Source organism: Macaca fascicularis, chromosome 7, assembly GCF_037993035.2.
Source record: "Macaca fascicularis isolate 582-1 chromosome 7, T2T-MFA8v1.1".
NCBI lineage: Eukaryota > Metazoa > Chordata > Mammalia > Primates > Cercopithecidae > Macaca > Macaca fascicularis.
Window position 1 is genome coordinate 109,228,700 of NC_088381.1, and position 17,961 is coordinate 109,246,660.

The 17,961-nt window shown below is 36.2% G+C and overlaps 1 long non-coding RNA gene across 3 annotated transcripts in view; it reads right to left on the minus strand.

The window, feature by feature from the left end:
• Positions 1–17,961, minus strand: part of LOC107130405 (uncharacterized) — a 98,903-nt gene that overhangs the window by 15,493 nt on the left and 65,449 nt on the right. For 2 of the 3 annotated variants that reach the window (XR_006699515.3, XR_012416305.1), the window contains one exon: positions 15,757–16,527. The exons of the other annotated variant lie outside the window; for it this stretch is intronic. This is a non-coding gene — a long non-coding RNA (uncharacterized lncRNA). Of the gene's footprint in view, positions 1–15,756; positions 16,528–17,961 lie in introns of those variants that run through there. 3 annotated transcript variants of the gene reach the window in all.

Below are 17,961 nucleotides of genomic sequence, written 5' to 3' on the forward strand. Positions count from 1 at the left end.
CATGTAAATGACGAGTTAATGGGTGCAGCACACCAACATGGCACATGTATACATATGTAACAAACCTGCACGTTGTGCATATGTACCCTAGAACTTAAAGTATAATTAAAAAAAAAAGCAGTAGCTAACCAACATAAAAGTTTTCATTTAATTAAAAAATAAACAAACAGTGTGTTCATGAATTATGTTAATAGTATTAACTTTTACATTTTATTAGAAGTTAAGGAGTTAAGGGTGATTTACAACTTATATGATTTGACAGTGTCCCCACCCAAATCTCAACTTGAATTCTATCTCCCAGAATTCTCACATGTTGTGGGATGGACTCAAGTAAAGGTAATTGAATCGTGGGGGCCAGTCTTTCCCATGCTATTCTCATGATAGTGAGTTAAGTCTCATGAGATACCATGGTTTTATCAGGGGTTTCCACTTTTGCTTCTTCCTCATTTTTCTCTTGCCATCACCATGTAAGAAGTGCCTTTCACTTCCTGCCATAATTCTGAGGCCTCCCCAGCCATGAGGAACTGTAAGTCCAATTAAACCTCTTTTAATTTCCAGTTTCAGGTATGTCTTTATCAGCAGCATGAAAACGAACTAATACAACAGCTTCACATTTCTCCCTAAAATAAATGTTTTCCTTTCTGCAGGCCTTCACCATATAATATGGTTTTGTAACCAATACAAAATGGTTTTGTAACCGTGATTGAGTTTCTGAATCTCTCTGAACTTAGTTTTTCATTTATAAAATGCAGATAATAATGACCTGCTTATCAGGACAAATTTGAGGATTTAAATTGGTTAATAAATGAAAATTTCCTAGAGTAACGCTTAGCACATAGTAAGAAATCAATAGGGGGGTGGAGCAAGATGGCCGAATAGGAACAGCTCCAGTCTCCAACTCCCAGCGCGAGCGACACAGAAGACCGGTGATTTCTGCATTTTCAACTGAGGTACTGGGTTCATCTCACTGGGGAGTGCCGGACGATCGGTGCTGGTCAGCTGCTGCAGCCCGACCAGCGAGAGCTGAAGCAGGGCGAGGCATTGCCTCACCTGGGAAGCGCAAGGGGGAAGGGAATCCCTTTTCCTAGCCAGGGGAACTGAGACACACAACACCTGGAAAATCGGGTAACTCCCACCCCAATACTGCGCTTTAAGCAAACAGGCACACCAGGAGATCATATCCCACACCTGGCCGGGAGGGTCCCACACCCACGGAGCCTCCCTCATTGCTAGCACAGCAGTCTGTGATCTACCGGCAAGGCAGCAGCGAGGCTGGGGGAGGGGCGCCCGCCATTGCTGAGGCTTAAGTAGGTAAACAAAGCTGCTGGGAAGCTCGAACTGGGTGGAGCTCACAGCAGCTCAAGGAAACCTGCCTGTCTCTGTAGACTCCACCTCTGGGGACAGGGCAATAACAAACACAGCCGAAACCTCTGCAGACGCAGACGACTCTGTCTGACACCTTTGAAGAGAGCAGTGGATCTCCCAACACGGAGGGTGAGATCTGAGTAGGGACAGACTCCCTGCTCAAGTGGGTCCCTGACCCCTGAGTAGCCTAACTGGGAGACATCCCCCACTAGGGGCAGTCTGACACCCCACACCTCACAGGGTGGAGTACACCCCTGAGAGGAAGCTTCCAAAGCAAGAATCAGACAGGTACACTCGCTGTTCAGAAATATTCTATCTTCTGCAGCCTCTGCTGCTGATACCCAGGCAAACAGCGTCTGGAGTGGACCTCAAGCAATCTCCAACAGACCTACAGCTGAGGGTCCTGACTGTTAGAAGGAAAACTATCAAACAGGAAGGACACCTACACCAAAACCCCATCAGTACATCACCATCATCAAAGACCAGAGGCAGATAAAACCACAAAGATGGGGAAAAAGCAGGGCAGAAAAGCTGGAAATTCAAAAAATAAGAGCGCATCTCCCCCTCCAAAGGAGTGCAGCTCATCGCCAGCAACGGATCAAAGCTGGACGGAGAATGACTTTGACGAGATGAGAGAAGAAGGCTTCAGTCCATCAAATTTCTCAGAGCTAAAGGAGGAATTATGTACCCAACGCAAAGAAACTAAAAATCTTGAAAAAAAAGTGGAAGAATTGATGGCTAGAGTAATTAATGTAGAGAAGGTCCTAAATGAAATGAAAGAGATGAAAACCATGACACGAGAAATATGTGACAAATGCACAAGCTTCAGTAACCGACTTGATCAACTGGAAGAAAGAGTATCTGCGATTGAGGATCAAATGAATGAAATGAAGCGAGAAGAGAAACCAAAAGAAAAAAGAAGAAAAAGAAATGAACAAAGCCTGCAAGAAATATGGGATTATGTAAAAAGACCAAATCTACGTCTGATTGGGGTGCTTGAAAGTGAGGGGGAAAATGGAACCAAGTTGGAAAACACTCTTCAGGATATCATCCAGGAGAACTTCCCCAACCTAGTAGGGGAGGCCAACATTCAAATCCAGGAAATACAGAGAACGCCACAAAGATACTCCTCGAGAAGAGCAACTCCAAGACACATAATTGCCAGATTCACCAAAGTTGAAATGAAGGAAAAAATCTTAAGGGCAGCCAGAGAGAAAGGTCGGGTTACCCACAAAGGGAAGCCCATCAGACTCACAGCAGATCTCTCAGCAGAAACTCTCCAAGCCAGAAGAGAGTGGGGGCCAATATTCAACATTCTTAAAGAAAAGAATTTTCAACCCAGAATTTCATATCCAGCCAAACTAAGTTTCATAAGTGAAGGAGAAATAAAATTCTTTACAGATAAGCAAATGCTTAGAGATTTTGTCACCACTAGGCCTGCCTTACAAGAGACCCTGAAGGAAGCACTAAACATGGAAAGGAACAACCGGTACCAGCCATTGCAAAAACATGCCAAAATGTAAAGACCATCGAGGCTAGGAAGAAACTGCATCAACTAACGAGCAAAATAACCAGTTAATATCATAATGGCAGGATCAAGTTCACACATAACAATCTTAACCTTAAATGTAAATGGACTAAATGCTCCAATTAAAAGATACAGACTGGCAAACTGGATAAAGAGTCAAGACCCATCAGTCTGCTGTATTCAGGAGACCCATCTCACACGCAGAGACATACATAGGCTCAAAATAAAGGGATGGAGGAAGATTTACCAAGCAAATGGAGAACAAAAAAAAGCGGGGGTTGCAATACTAGTCTCTGATAAAACAGACTTTAAACCATCAAAGATCAAAAGAGACAAAGAAGGCCATTACATAATGGTAAAGGGATCAATTCAACAGGAAGAGCTAACTATCCTAAATATATACGCACCCAATACAGGAGCACCCAGATTCATCAAGCAAGTCCTTAGAGACTTACAAAGAGACTTAGACTCCCATACAATAATAATGGGAGACTTCAACACTCCACTGTCAACATTAGACAGATCAACGAGACAGAAAGTTAACAAGGATATCCAGGAATTGAACTCATCTCTGCAGCAAGCAGACCTAATAGACATCTATAGAACTCTCCACCCCAAATCAACAGAATATACATTCTTCTCAGCACCACATCGTCCTTACTCCAAAATCGACCACGTAATTGGAAGTAAAGCACTCCTCAGCAAATGTACAAGAACAGAAATTATAACAAACTGTCTCTCAGACCACAGTGCAATCAAACTAGAACTCAGGACTAAGAAACTCAATCAAAACCGCTCAACTACATGGAAACCGAACAACCTACTCCTAAATGACTACTGGGTACATAACGAAATGAAGGCAGAAATAAAGATGTTCTTTGAAACCAATGAGAACAAAGATACAACATACCAGAATCTCTGGGACACATTTAAAACAGTGTGTAGAGGGAAATTTATAGCACTAAATGCCCACAAGAGAAAGCAGGAAAGATCTAAAATTGACACTCTAACATCGCAATTAAAAGAACTAGAGAAGCAAGAGCAAACACATTCGAAAGCTAGCAGAAGGCAAGAAATAACTAAGATCAGAGCAGAACTGAAGGAGATAGAGACACAAAAATCCCTCCAAAAAATCAATGAATCCAGGAGTTGGTTTTTTGAAAAGATCAACAAAATTGACAGACCACTAGCAAGACTAATAAAGAAGAAAAGAGAGAAGAATCAAATCGACGCAATTAAAAATGATAAAGGGGATATCACCACCGACCCCACAGAAATACAAACTACCATCAGAGAATACTATAAACAACTCTATGCAAATAAACTGGAAAATATAGAAGAAATGGATAATTTCCTGGACACTTACACTCTTCCAAGACTAAACCAGGAAGAAGTTGAATCCCTGAATAGACCAATAGTAGGCTCTGAAATTGAGGCAATAATTAATAGCCTACCAACCAAAAAAAGTCCAGGACCAGATGGATTCACAGCTGAGTTCTACCAGAGGTACAAGGAGGAGTTGGTACCATTCCTTCTGAAACTATTCCAATCAATAGAAAAAGAGGGAATCCTCCCTAACTCATTTTATGAGGCCAACATCATCCTGATACCAAAGCCTGGCAGAGACACAACAAAAAAAGAGAATTTTAGACCAATATCCCTGATGAACATCGATGCAAAAATCCTCAATAAAATACTGGCAAACCGGATTCAGCAACACATCAAAAAGCTTATCCACCATGATCAATTGGGCTTCATCCCTGGGATGCAAGGCTGGTTCAACATTCGCAAATCAATCAACATAATCCAGCATATAAACAGAACCAAAGACAAGAACCACATGATTATCTCAATAGATGCAGGAAAGGCTTTTGACAAAATTCAACAGCCCTTCATGCTAAAAACGCTCAATAAATTCGGTATTGATGGAACGTACCTCAAAATAATAAGAGCTATTTATGACAAACCCACAGCCAATATCATACTGAATGGGCAAAAACTGGAAAAATTCCCTTTGAAAACTGGCACAAGACAGGGATGCCCTCTCTCACCACTCCTATTCAACATAGTGTTGGAAGTTCTGGCTAGGGCAATTAGGCAAGAGAAAGAAAGAAAGGGTATTCAGTTAGGAAAAGAAGAAGTCAAATTGTCCCTCTTTGCAGATGACATGATTGTATATTTAGAAAACCCCATTGTCTCAGCCCAAAATCTCCTTAAGCTGATAAGCAACTTCAGCAAAGTCTCAGGATACAAAATTAATGTGCAAAAATCACAAGCATTCTTATACACCAGTAACAGACAAACAGAGAGCCAAATCAGGAATGAACTTCCATTCACAATTGCTTCAAAGAGAATCAAATACCTAGGAATCCAACTTACAAGGGATGTAAAGGACCTCTTCAAGGAGAACTACAAACCACTGCTCAGTGAACTAAAAGAGGACGCAAACAAATGGAAGAACATACCATGCTCATGGATAGGAAGAATCAATATCGTGAAAATGGCCATACTGCTCAAGGTAATTTATAGATTCAATGCCATCCCCATCAAGCTACCAATGAGTTTCTTCACAGAATTGGAAAAAACTGCTTTAAATTTCATATGGAACCAAAAAAGAGCCCGCATCTCCAAGACAATCCTAAGTCAAAAGAACAAAGCTGGAGGCATCACGCTACCTGACTTCAAACTATACTACAAGGCTACAGTAACCAAAACAGCATGCTACTGGTACCAAAACAGAGATATAGACCAATGGAACAGAACAGAGTCCTCAGAAATAATACCACACATCTACAGCCATCTGATCTTTGACAAACCTGAGAGAAACAAGAAATGGGGAAAGGATTCCCTATTTAATAAATGGTGCTGGGAAAATTGGCTAGCCATAAGTAGAAAGCTGAAACTGGATCCTTTCCTTACTCCTTATACGAAAATTAATTCAAGATGGATGAGAGACTTAAATGTTAGACCTAATACCATAAAAATCCTAGAGGAAAACCTAGGTAGTACCATTCAGGACATAGGCATGGGCAAAGACTTCATGTCTAAAACACCAAAAGCAACGGCAGCAAAAGCCAAAATTGACACATGGGATCTAATTAAACTAAAGAGCTTCTGCACAGCAAAAGAAACTACCATCAGAGTGAACAGGCAACCAACAGAATGGGAGAAAATTTTTGCAATCTACTCATCTGACAAAGGGCTAATATCCAGAACCTACAAAGAACTCAAACAAATTTACAAGGAAAAAACAAACAACCCCATCAAAAAGTGAGCAAAGGATATGAACAGACATTTCTCAAAAGAAGACATTCATACAGCCAACAGACACATGAAAAAATGCTCATCATCACTGGCCATCAGAGAAATGCAAATCAAAACCACAATGAGATACCATCTCACACCAGTTAGAATGGCGATCATTAAAAAGTCAGGAAACAACAGGTGCTGGAGAGGATGTGGAGAAATAGCAACACTTTTACACTGTTGGTGGGATTGTAAACTAGTTCAACCATTACGGAAAACAGTATGGCGATTCCTCAAGGATCTAGAACTAGATGTACCATATGACCCAGCCATCCCATTACTGGGTATATACCCAAAGGATTATAAATTATGCTGCTATAAAGACACATGCACACGTATGTTTATTGCAGTACTATTCACAATAGCAAAGACTTGGAATCAACCCAAATGTCCATCAGTGACAGATTGGATTAAGAAAATGTGGCACATATACACCATGGAATACTATGCAGCCATAAAAAAGGATGAGTTTGTGTCCTTTGTAGGGACATGGATGCAGCTGGAAACCATCATTCTTAGCAAACTATCACAAGAACAGAAAACCAAACACCGCATGTTCTCACTCATAGGTGGGAACTGAACAATGAGATCACTTGGACTCAGGAAGGGGAACATCACACACCAGGGCCTATCATGGGGAGGGGGCATGGGGGAGGGATTGCATTGGGAGTTATACCTGATGTAAATGACGAGTTGATGGGTGCAGCACACCAACATGGCACAAGTATACATATGTAACAAACCTGCACGTTATGCACATGTACCCTACAACTTAAAGTATAATAATAATAAATAAATTAAAAAAAAAAAAAAGAAATCAATACACAATCAGCCCCTTCTTATCCCAGTGTTCCACGTCCATGTATTCTAACAATCATGGATCAAAAATTTTCCAGAAAAAAATATAAATAACAATTGAACAAAATGTAATACAAATAAAATATACACTTTAATAACTATTTATAGACACTAGCATTTACATTATATTAGGCATTCTAAGTAATCTAGAGATGATTGAAAGTATGTGGGAGGATGTGCGTAAGTTATGTTCAAATACTACTCAATTTCATATAAGTGACTTGAGGATACACAGACTTTGATATTTGCAGATAGGTGCTGGAACAAATCTTCCACCAATATCAAGGGACAAACATATATTGCTATAGTTTTGAAGATAAAACCAAGATTTAAAAAGGCAAAATTAATTATCCAATATGCATACTAATACAAGATACTCTAAAAGCAATATTCAATTTAATGTTCATATCTTATAGACTAAGTTTGCTAAAATTGATTTTATGGTGTTGAGTCTTTGCTTGTTTAATATTTCCTAAAGGTTTTCTAAATGAATAATTTGTAAAGAGCTTCTATTAGCAAAAAAGATAATTTTAACCAATACAGAAAATAGGGTAACATATGAAAAACTATAAAAAACCTCTTACCTTTAGTTATTGGACTTTATATCTGACTTGATAGTTAACTTGATAGTGCTTTGGACACTATTGTCATGAAAAGAGGAAAACTAGGATTCAGAAGGTTTAAGTAGTTTGCACAAAGTCTTCTTGACAGTGTAAACTTGAATCTAGATACTAATATCAATATCTGTGTTTTTTCCACTTAAATACAGAGTTTGCGCTTAACCAATACCACCCTCCCACCAATATTCCAATAAAAAGGTACACAGCAGACATGACAAGCACAGACACAAACGTTCATATTAACATGCACAAATGCTCCCACCCCACCCTCAACACACATCAGCATTTATGGGGTTGGACTTTTATACATTTGGGTCCTGAACCACCTATTACTTCCCTTTATTGCTAGTGTTGTAGCTAACGCCCAAACTGGTGATCAAATCAGCCTTGAAAGTAGACTGCGGCGATTATAAAAATTCACCTTTAAAACAACTACTTATGGCTTCCATTTTATGAGGAAAATCAAACAGAGATCAGCGATAAGACCTCATCCTCATGACATAGAGAAGTGCTTGTTTTTTCTTTATTCAAAATGAGAGCCCTTACTTCATCCCCGAATATTTAATTCTGTACATTACAGACCATCCTATACCAATATATTAAATCATGTCTTTGAAAATTAAAACAAAATTATTCATTTTTATTAGGTTATCTAACTCTCCATCATAAAATTTGGTCCTTACTATACTCTCTATTTGCTTATACTGAAGTAGTTCAATATATGTATTTGTTTAGATATCCGTCTCTCATTTCGAGGTAGTAGTCTCCTTGGTTTTATGTGCTTTGTGATCTGCCTGGCTTTATATATCCAGCATGCAGTATAGGGTGTGGTGCACAGACGTGTTTGGAGAAAGGAATAAGTGCATGAAAATATAGATACGGCATTAAGAAACTGCTCCATATCAAAGTGAATGTTCAGAAAAACTTTCTTGAAGACATCACATAACTAACCTTTAGTTTCTTCACATGTAAAAAGATGACAGTAGGAATACTAGTCTCATATGATAGCTATACAGAAAAAAAGGTAGTGTAGATATTATTGCTTTAGTAAAATGAACATTATAAAAACATGAATTATTAATTTTACATCTACTTTCTTTTAACCTTTTGCTGGGGAGTTCTTGCATCCTCTGAAATACAACCCTACTTGATTCCACTTTTAATTCTGCTTCTTTTAGCTTCCACTGCCTTCTACTCCAACTCTCAAGCCATGGCATTATTATCCACATGCACTATTGTAGCCCGCCTCTGTTATTTAAAGGCTACTCAGAATATTCTTCTTAAAACATACACTGATTCATCATTAGCATGATCCAAATATTTTAGCCTTTCATTTCACTTAGAACAAAATCCTAAATACATATAAAGATATAATAAATACATCCTCTGTGTATACCTCCTGTCATTTTCCCCTCTCCAGTCTGATTCTGATACATGGACTCTCTTTCATTGCCTTAAATTGAATAACAAATGTCTATATTCGGTGTTGTTCCTCTGCCTCACATCTTCTTCCTATCATGCCTAGATATTTTTCTGGCCTACATTTAAAGGTACTTTCTCAACTAGTCCTTCCTCTCACTTAGTTGTTTTGGTTATGCCACCTCATCATGCTCTATAATTACCTTCATAGAATATTGCTTTCAGTAATTTTATTTTGTTTTTATCTAATTAATGTCTGACTCCCCTCACTAACTAAATGACGGGAAGGGTAATGACTATTTTGATAAAGTAGAGAGGCTGACATTAGTAGGCCTTTTAGAGCTTTTCTAAAGGATATTATCAGGTCTTATACAAATATATAAGAATTACAAAAAAGTACTAATTGGTGGTGCTTAGACCCAAAACAATTTTGTATAGTCATGTGTTATCCATATATTGCTTAATATAACTAGAATAAATTATTGTTTTTTCAAATGAATTAATCTATATGAATACATATCTCAGACTATACTTCGGGTAAGACATCTAAAATAAATGTGCTGGGCACAGTGGCTCACGCGTTTAATCGCAGCACTTTGGAAGGCCGAGGCAGGTGGATCACTTGAGGTCAAGAGTTCAAGACCAGCATGGCCAACATGGTGAAACACGGTCTCTACAAAAAATACAAAAAATTAGACAGGCGTGGTGGCAGGTGCCTGTAATCCCAGGTAATCAGAAGGCTGAGGCAGGAGAATTGCTTGAACCCAGGAGGCAGAGGTTGCAGTGAGCCGAGATCGTGGCACTCCACTCCAGTCTGGGTGACAGTGAGGCTCCGTCTCAAAAAAATAAACAATAAAATAATAAAATAAAGTAAAATAAATGTATGTTTCCTTATGTTTTCCCAACCAAAATAAAAGTGAAGATCAGTATTTAACTCTCTATAGGGAATTACCATTTTAACTACATATCTAACAAATTTAGCATATCATCTTTGGAGAATCAGAAAAAAATTAGGATTTTAATATTTATTACTCAATAATACAATTAATCAACTGATATATTTTAATGTGTGGCATTTTATTTTAATTATTGTTTTAGTTAGAATAATGAAAGTTGTTTTAAGTTAACCTCAAATGTAAGTGGCTTTAAAATTTAGAAATTTATTTTTCATTCACCAAACAATTCATCACAGCTCTTAGTCTGCAGGTAGCTTTTATCACATGGTAATTAAGGAATCCAAGTTCTTTTCATCTTGTGGCTTCTCTCCCCTATGTTTAGAGTCCCAGTTAGCTAAAGAGGAGGAAAGCAAAAATTGTTAAAGCACACCAGCTTGTTAACTACTTTGATAAAGGAATGACACACGACTTTTGTCCATATTCCATTCATGGGAACTATCCACATGGCCCAGCTAGAAGCAAGGAAATGTAGTCCAAGTTTGTGTAGCTGCTTTACGATGTCAAAAGTAAAGCAAAGTTGTACCTGCCAACTAGCTTTCCCAGCAAGAATCATATAAATATAGAAATAGTATTGATGCACATACATAATCTACAGAATATAAATAGTAGAATTGGATATAAAGTGTTCTGGTTTTGTTTTTCTCATTAATATTTTTGAAGTGATAGAATTTGAATTAGGTATTAAAATTCAAAGAGTTGGTAAATGATTCTGTAGTATAAATTTATCATTATTTTACTATTCTATTTTAATTTCAGAAAATTTTCCAACATTCTCAATTTTACTAAGTTAAAACATGATTTTATTGAAGATCATATTAAGATTCAATATTGCAGTTTTATAATGAAGTGTATAATACTGTGGAAGAAAAATATTTTGTTTAATCATATTTAAGCATACCCTACTAGGAAAACTAGCTTTAGAGAAATTTTGATAAAAGTTAACATTAAATTAACAACCTCTAATTTACTAGATACACATTCATTAGAATTCATCACTTTTTAAAAATGAAACTGTATTTTATATTGTTTCATCTCTCTTGAAGTACTTAATAAAATGACTAACTCATGAAACAGAAACTTTTTATTTATGCCAGTGAACCTGATTTACAGAATAATACAAAGATTTACAAAATACTAAGATTTCCATTTCAAAATGATTTAGCCTGTTCAAAATGATAATAAGAATTTTATTTCAAAATTATTGAACTTACATACTACATATAACTATAAATAAATGGAATTGCAGTGGTCGTGTTATTTCTCGAGCACATGATCTTACTAAGAATATTTATTTAAAACATTTGATATAACTAGAAATTCGTAAGTATTTTCTTATTTTTATAATTCCCACCTGCAATCTCCTCTGCCTCCATTTGCATATGATTTTCTCCCCTCGAATTTCTGTGTCTCTATGTCTCTCCTCTTCTTAAAAAGGAACTAGTCATATTGGAGGGTCCACCATACTCCAGTATGAACTAATCTTAACAAATTACATATGCAATGACCCTATTTTAAAATAAGTCACATCCTGAGGTATTGGGAATTAGGACTTCAACATGTTTTTTTGGCGAGGGTTGTGGGGACGGTGGTGGAGAGACACATTTCAACCCATTATAATCCCCAACAAATTTACTGCGAATCAGGAGAGCTAAGAGAAGGTTTACAGGATTTCTGCACCAGGATGCCCACAAAGGTTTCTTACTTCAACCCATTATATTTCCCAAAAAATTTGCTGTGAATCAGAAGAACCAAGAGAAGGTTTTATGTGATTTCTGCACTAGGATGCCCACAAAGATTTCTTCTGACTTTAGGCAAACAGAATATTAACCCCCCAAAAAGAAAATAAAGGTTTTATTTCTGATATTTTTCCTGTTTATTTACTCAGAGAGTTAAGAGATGAATAAAGATAAAATGTTCCCATTACATGTTTTGGAGGTTTGACTGCAGTTCCTTGACAACGACATAAAAACATATAAGACATTTTTCAATATACTGCTAAGAAAAGTGCAATGGTAGCAGATTTTTTGTTTGACAACAGCTTTGGTTAGGTTGAGGAAGATGGCAGCATATGTGAGGTTAGTAGAAAAAAGCCTGATAGTAAGTTGGTATACTCTGGAGATGGCAGGACATATCTTGATAATGACCTAGGTTATATAATGGAGAAAAAGGTAACAAAAACTAATTATGTTTAGCATTATTGTTATGTGAATAGTGAAAATACAAAATTCCCTGACCACAAGCAGATAAAAGTGTATTTTTGTGTTGGATTTTCAAAGCTAGAACTTTAACGGTAATTAATTTATTTGAGTTGGAAATTTTCTAGATGTTAAAGAAAAGGATCTTCTCTATAAAGCTTAGAGAATTTGTTCACCACTAGAATTTGTGCTACAAGTAGAATATAACACTTACGTATAACATTACTTGTAAATGCTCTTCTCCAATCACTTCTTGTTCGACTTTGCATTCTTTATTATATATACATATTATATATATATAAAGCAGAAAAATGATTAATTATTCTAATAAGTGACTAAAAGTAGTTGGCAAGAGTCAGACTATTATGAAAAGGGTCTTCAGAAAAGTTGTGGAAAATATGTATTAGGAAAAAATATATAGATGGATTTCAAAATATTTTTGCATCAAAATAAACCAACAGGATCTAGTTTGAGGCACTAAGGATGAGACATTAGTTTGAAAAGAATCCCTATCGGAGCAACATGAATTCTGCTAAAATAGAAGTAAGAACAAACCTCAGATTTGGTGAAGTGTGAATGGAAGAGTTAGGGATGGCCCTAACTGATGGGGTCTGAGAATCAACAGCTAAAACAGCTAACACCATAGACATTTCAATTGGTTCAGCTTATGCAATTCTGAATGAAAAATTAAAGTTGAGCAAATTTCACTCAATGGATGCCAGAACCATCGCACCCAAATTGGCTGCAGGCGAGAGCAGAACTTTCAATGAAAATTTTAAACAAGTGGGCTGAACATCCTGAAACGTTTTCTTGAAGTATTATATGAAGAGTTGAAGCAGGCCGGGCACGGTGGCTCACGCCTGTAATCCCAGCACTTTGGGAGGCCGAGGCGGGTGGATCTCGAGGTCAGGAGATAGAAACCATTCTGGCTAACACAGTGACCTCGTCTCTACTAAAAAATACAAAAAACTAGACGGGCGAGGTGGCGGGCGCCTGTAGTCCCAGCTACTCGGGAGGCTGAGGCAGGAGAATGGCGTGAACCCGGGAGGCGGAGCTTGTAGTGAGCTGAGATCCGGCCACTGCACTCCAGCCTGGGTGACAAAGCAAGACTCCGTCTCAAAAATAAATAAATAAAAATAATAAAAATAGAAAATAAAAAAATAAAATAAAAGAAGAGTTGAAGCATGGCTTTACCAGTAAAATCCTAAAGACAACGCACAATCAAAGCAAAGGATGCTAAGAGATGGAGGTGGTCCAATCAAAACAAAAATGAACCAGTTAAGTGCAAAGGACATGACAACAGTTTTTTGGGGATGTTCAAGGCATTTTGCTTGTTGACTTTCTGGAAGGCTAAAGAACAATAACATCTGTTTATAATGAGAGTTTTGAGAAAGTGATCCAAGGGTTTAGCCAAAAAACACCCAGGAAAACTTCACCAGTGAGTCCTTCTCCACCATTACAATAAAATTTTGCCAGAGTTTCAGTAAAAAATTAAGGCTGGGCGCGGTGGCTCAAGCCTGTAATCCCAGCGCTTTGGGAGGCCGAGACGGGCGGATCACGAGGTCAGGAGATTGAGACCATCCTGGCTAACACGGTGAAACCCCGTCTCTACTAAAATACAAAAAAAAAAAAAATTCAGCCGGGCGAGGTGGCGGGCGCCTGTAGTCCCAGCTACTCGAGAGGCTGAGGCAGGAGAATGGTGTGAACCCGGGAGGCGGGGCTTGCAGTGAGCTGAGATCTGGCCACTGCACTCCAGTCTGGGCAACATAGCGAGACTCCGTCTCAAAAAAAAAAAAAAAAAAAAAAAAAAAAAATATTAGGCATCCACCTTAAAGTTCTAACTTCGCTTCCTCTGGCTTCTTTTTGTTTCTTAATTTAATTTTTTTAAAGGTCATCCAGTTTTCTTTAGTTAATAATGTAAGAAGATTGCATTGACATGGTTAAATTCCCAGGACTCTCAGTTCTTTAGAAATAGACTAAATAGCTGATATCATCATTTATAAAAATGTCTTCAACCTGATGAAGTTATATTTAGAAATAAAGTTTCTATTTTCATGTTTATCTTTTAATTCAATTTTTCACAAGCTTTTTGAAGCCCCCTCATATTCTAGTTTAGTTGAGTTGGAATTATCAGAAATTCTGGACTACAGAGTTCTTTTTCTCACTAGAAATGTTTTTAGGTTACATTTACCTTCTAATCTGTTCCCTCTTTTTTATCACCTCATGCAAGAATATATCATCACTACTACACACATCAGGTTCTAAGTCCTCTTAATTGGCTTTTATGAAATTCCTGCTACAATCAAAAACCTGATACTCTTGTTTTTCTTTAGACAAATCAACAATTAGTTGCCTACTCTACTTCCCTTATTTATACTCATTACCACATGTTATTTTTTTTTCTATATTTCTCTAATCTCTCCAGGGAGATTTTATATTTTGGAAGCACCAAAGCTATTCCCTTAATGCCAGCCATTGTAATGAAAAAGTTTGGGGCAAATCTTCTAAGAGAAGATAAACAATTATTTATGTAATGGTTTATTCTCTCTTTCCTAACAACAGGACTATTTTAAATAGCATAATATTGTTTCAGTTTTCAAATGGATTAGTTAAATGTGAAAGAATTGGTTTGATGATGATAATTCAATTCCATAAATGCTGCTTCTATCATCTTATTCCAGGGGTTCACACAGGCGACATCACACAGCTTAATCCTTTGAGATATTTAGCAGCAATGGGCAGATCAAAATTACTCCATTCTTTTCTCTAATTTTCTAGAATATGGCTTGAATTTTTATTTTGAAGAGAAAAATATCTTAAAATATTTAATTTAAATCATATATAGTGGAATTTCTAGAAATGACTAAAACTTCTTTGGGTATTAAAAACTGATTTATTAAAGTTATTTGTACATGCATGTTAAACAAGTACAAATACATGAGAGTTTAAAAATAAACTAAAAAATTTTGAAAATATGCAGTTCTCTTTGAGAAGCAAGGATGAAATACCAGCTCGTAAGGAGGTGGTTGGTGTAATTTATCTGTAGATAAAACTGATTTAGTGCTTCAGGCTTGTATACTTACCCTGAGACACCAGTCTCATTAGGGAGGGAGAAAATGATGTCTTATATTTCAAGTTAATGCTTTAAAAGTTCAAGATTCTCAAAGAAGCATTCAAGGATTTTTAAATCATTATTGTTTTATGGATGGAAAGTAATAAATGCAATCTTATATTCAAAGTTTAATTAAAATTACTGTATGAATGCTTTTGAACTTGTTAATATTTTCTATTAAGTCAAATAATATTGGATAGTACATGAAGTCTTGATATAGATCTGGTATTTTTTAAAAATACCATTAGTAATAGCAAGTTGGTGACTTTATTATCACTGATATAAATAAATTATGGATAATCTAAATTTGCAGTCGACTACAAGCTATTTTCTATATTTTACAACTGGATATTGCAGTTCAAATTAAATTTCTTAATTTATAAGTCAAAATATAAAATTTTGATATTTGACTATATAATATTTTGCTTAAAATGAGCTAAATATTGATATATTAGGCTGATCATTCCTTCTATGCTCATACAAAGGTGATGCTTGACCATACCTTTTTTAAAAAAGTCACAACCTCTTTTTCTTTAACAAAAAAGCCCAGCTGAAATACCTTTTGCTTACTTTTCTAGGCTTATATAAACCCATCCTATATCCCTCTACGTCTTTCTCTTCATATAATTCCAACTAATGCAAGTCCTATTAGCCACCTTTGAAATATGCTTAAATATTTCTTATTCAATAAGGTTCAGTTAACACAATATGCACTAAATCATAATAATAAAATTTTTAATAATAATACAATAACATGTAATGAATATTAAGCTCCAGGCAGTGTGTGAACTGCTATATAGTCTTCATTCAATTTTAATACAACAATCCTGTGAGTTAAAAATTATTATTCCTGTTTTACAAATAAGAAGACAAGGCTAAGAGAAGTTGAGTAACTTGCTCAAGGTCATAAAGTCAATAATTGCCAGATTTGTTATTCAAAACTGGGTCTTATTGTAACTACTATGTTAGATTGCCTTTCCATATTACTTAAGAACGAAGCAAGCTGCCAAATTGAACACTATGAGCACTTGGATCTTGTCTGTTTACTTCATCTTTGTAGTTTTCATGTCGTTGAATAGTGTGTGTTACTCAGTAGACATTCGTAGAATTAATGAGAGTATCCATTATATTGAGTCAAAAATTTTCGATCATATGAAAACCCAAAATCCTATGTATCCAAAAACAGAAATCATAGATTATGGCATCATTTTGGTTTTCTTTTCTCAAATTCATCTCCTTAAAGCAATCTTACTCCAGTAATAATATTTGTTTCTGATACTAATCTCCTGTATCACAGGTACTTGCTCCCTTAGCCACCCACCCTGCTTTCTTTTGTATGTGTAACTTTTCCCTCTCTACTCACTTATTCCCCAGTCGAATATGTGCAAATATTGCATGACCTCTGCAACATTCCAGTGACTCTATCTTCTACTAACTAAATACCATATGACGGAATATCTCTCCTTTTGCATATAAGCTCCTATATCATATCCAATATACCACCTCCCTCTCATTCCTACAAAATCGGAGCTTATGTTTTATAAAGTACGCTAAAATTATTTGGCACACTTTTTCTGTATTTCTCTATTTCCAGATCCAATACATTATTAGGTTCTTATCAAGAAACATCTCTGAAATATTGATATATTGATATTCTCATTTCACTAAACCTCTGGGATGACACATTTTCTGAGTTTCGTACTTCTTCCCTCTCAGTATTACTACTACTATCATCTCCATACCCCCATGCCCAGTCAAATGTCTGTCTTTGGGTTCTTATCTTACATCCACTTTTTGTTGATCCAATTTTGTTATGTAAACTCTTATTTACATTCTAATGACTCCTAGTTCCATATTTCTGACTTAGTTCTCACTTTCAAGATTCTAGGAAAAATATTTGTTTGTTTAAAAAGGAATTAAAACATGTTTGCTGAATTACTTTATATTTGTGATGGGAAAAAATGAAAAAAAAATAAAGGAAATGGCTTTTGGTGTCAGATTATAGCAGAGTACACTAGTGAAACAATTTGAGCTCTACTCAGTAGGTAATGAAAAACCATCAAATGTTTTCTGAAAAAGACAGTGACTTTATGGATAATGTACTTTAGAGAATGTAATGTATCATTCTATGGTAGACAAATTAGCGAGAGATAGAAGAGAATAGAGATGGGGAGAAGTTAGAATAAAAAATTAGCATAGAAATTGATGACCTAAAGTAGGATATCAAATAAAAAGACAATTTAAATGGATAAAAGAGCTCATGGTATTTGTAGAATGCATTATAAAATGATTTATGAATATTGGAGTGTGAGAAAAAAATAAAAAGAGACTAAGTATGGTGTTAAATTATGAAATGTGGCTGAATAGGAAAATAACACACCCATAGGAAAAAGGGTTAATTTATTTTGTCTCATTTTTAAGGCACTAGTTAGACATCTCTGTGAAAAAAAAAAAAAAAATCTGCAGGCATTTACAAAAGCAGTTCTAATATTCAAGGGAGAAGTCATGCTAAGGACAAAAATGAGGGAGCTACTCAGGCTGATGATGGATGTTTTATAAATGAAGAAAGTCCTCTAGAGACAGTTTTTAGAGAAAGTGCATT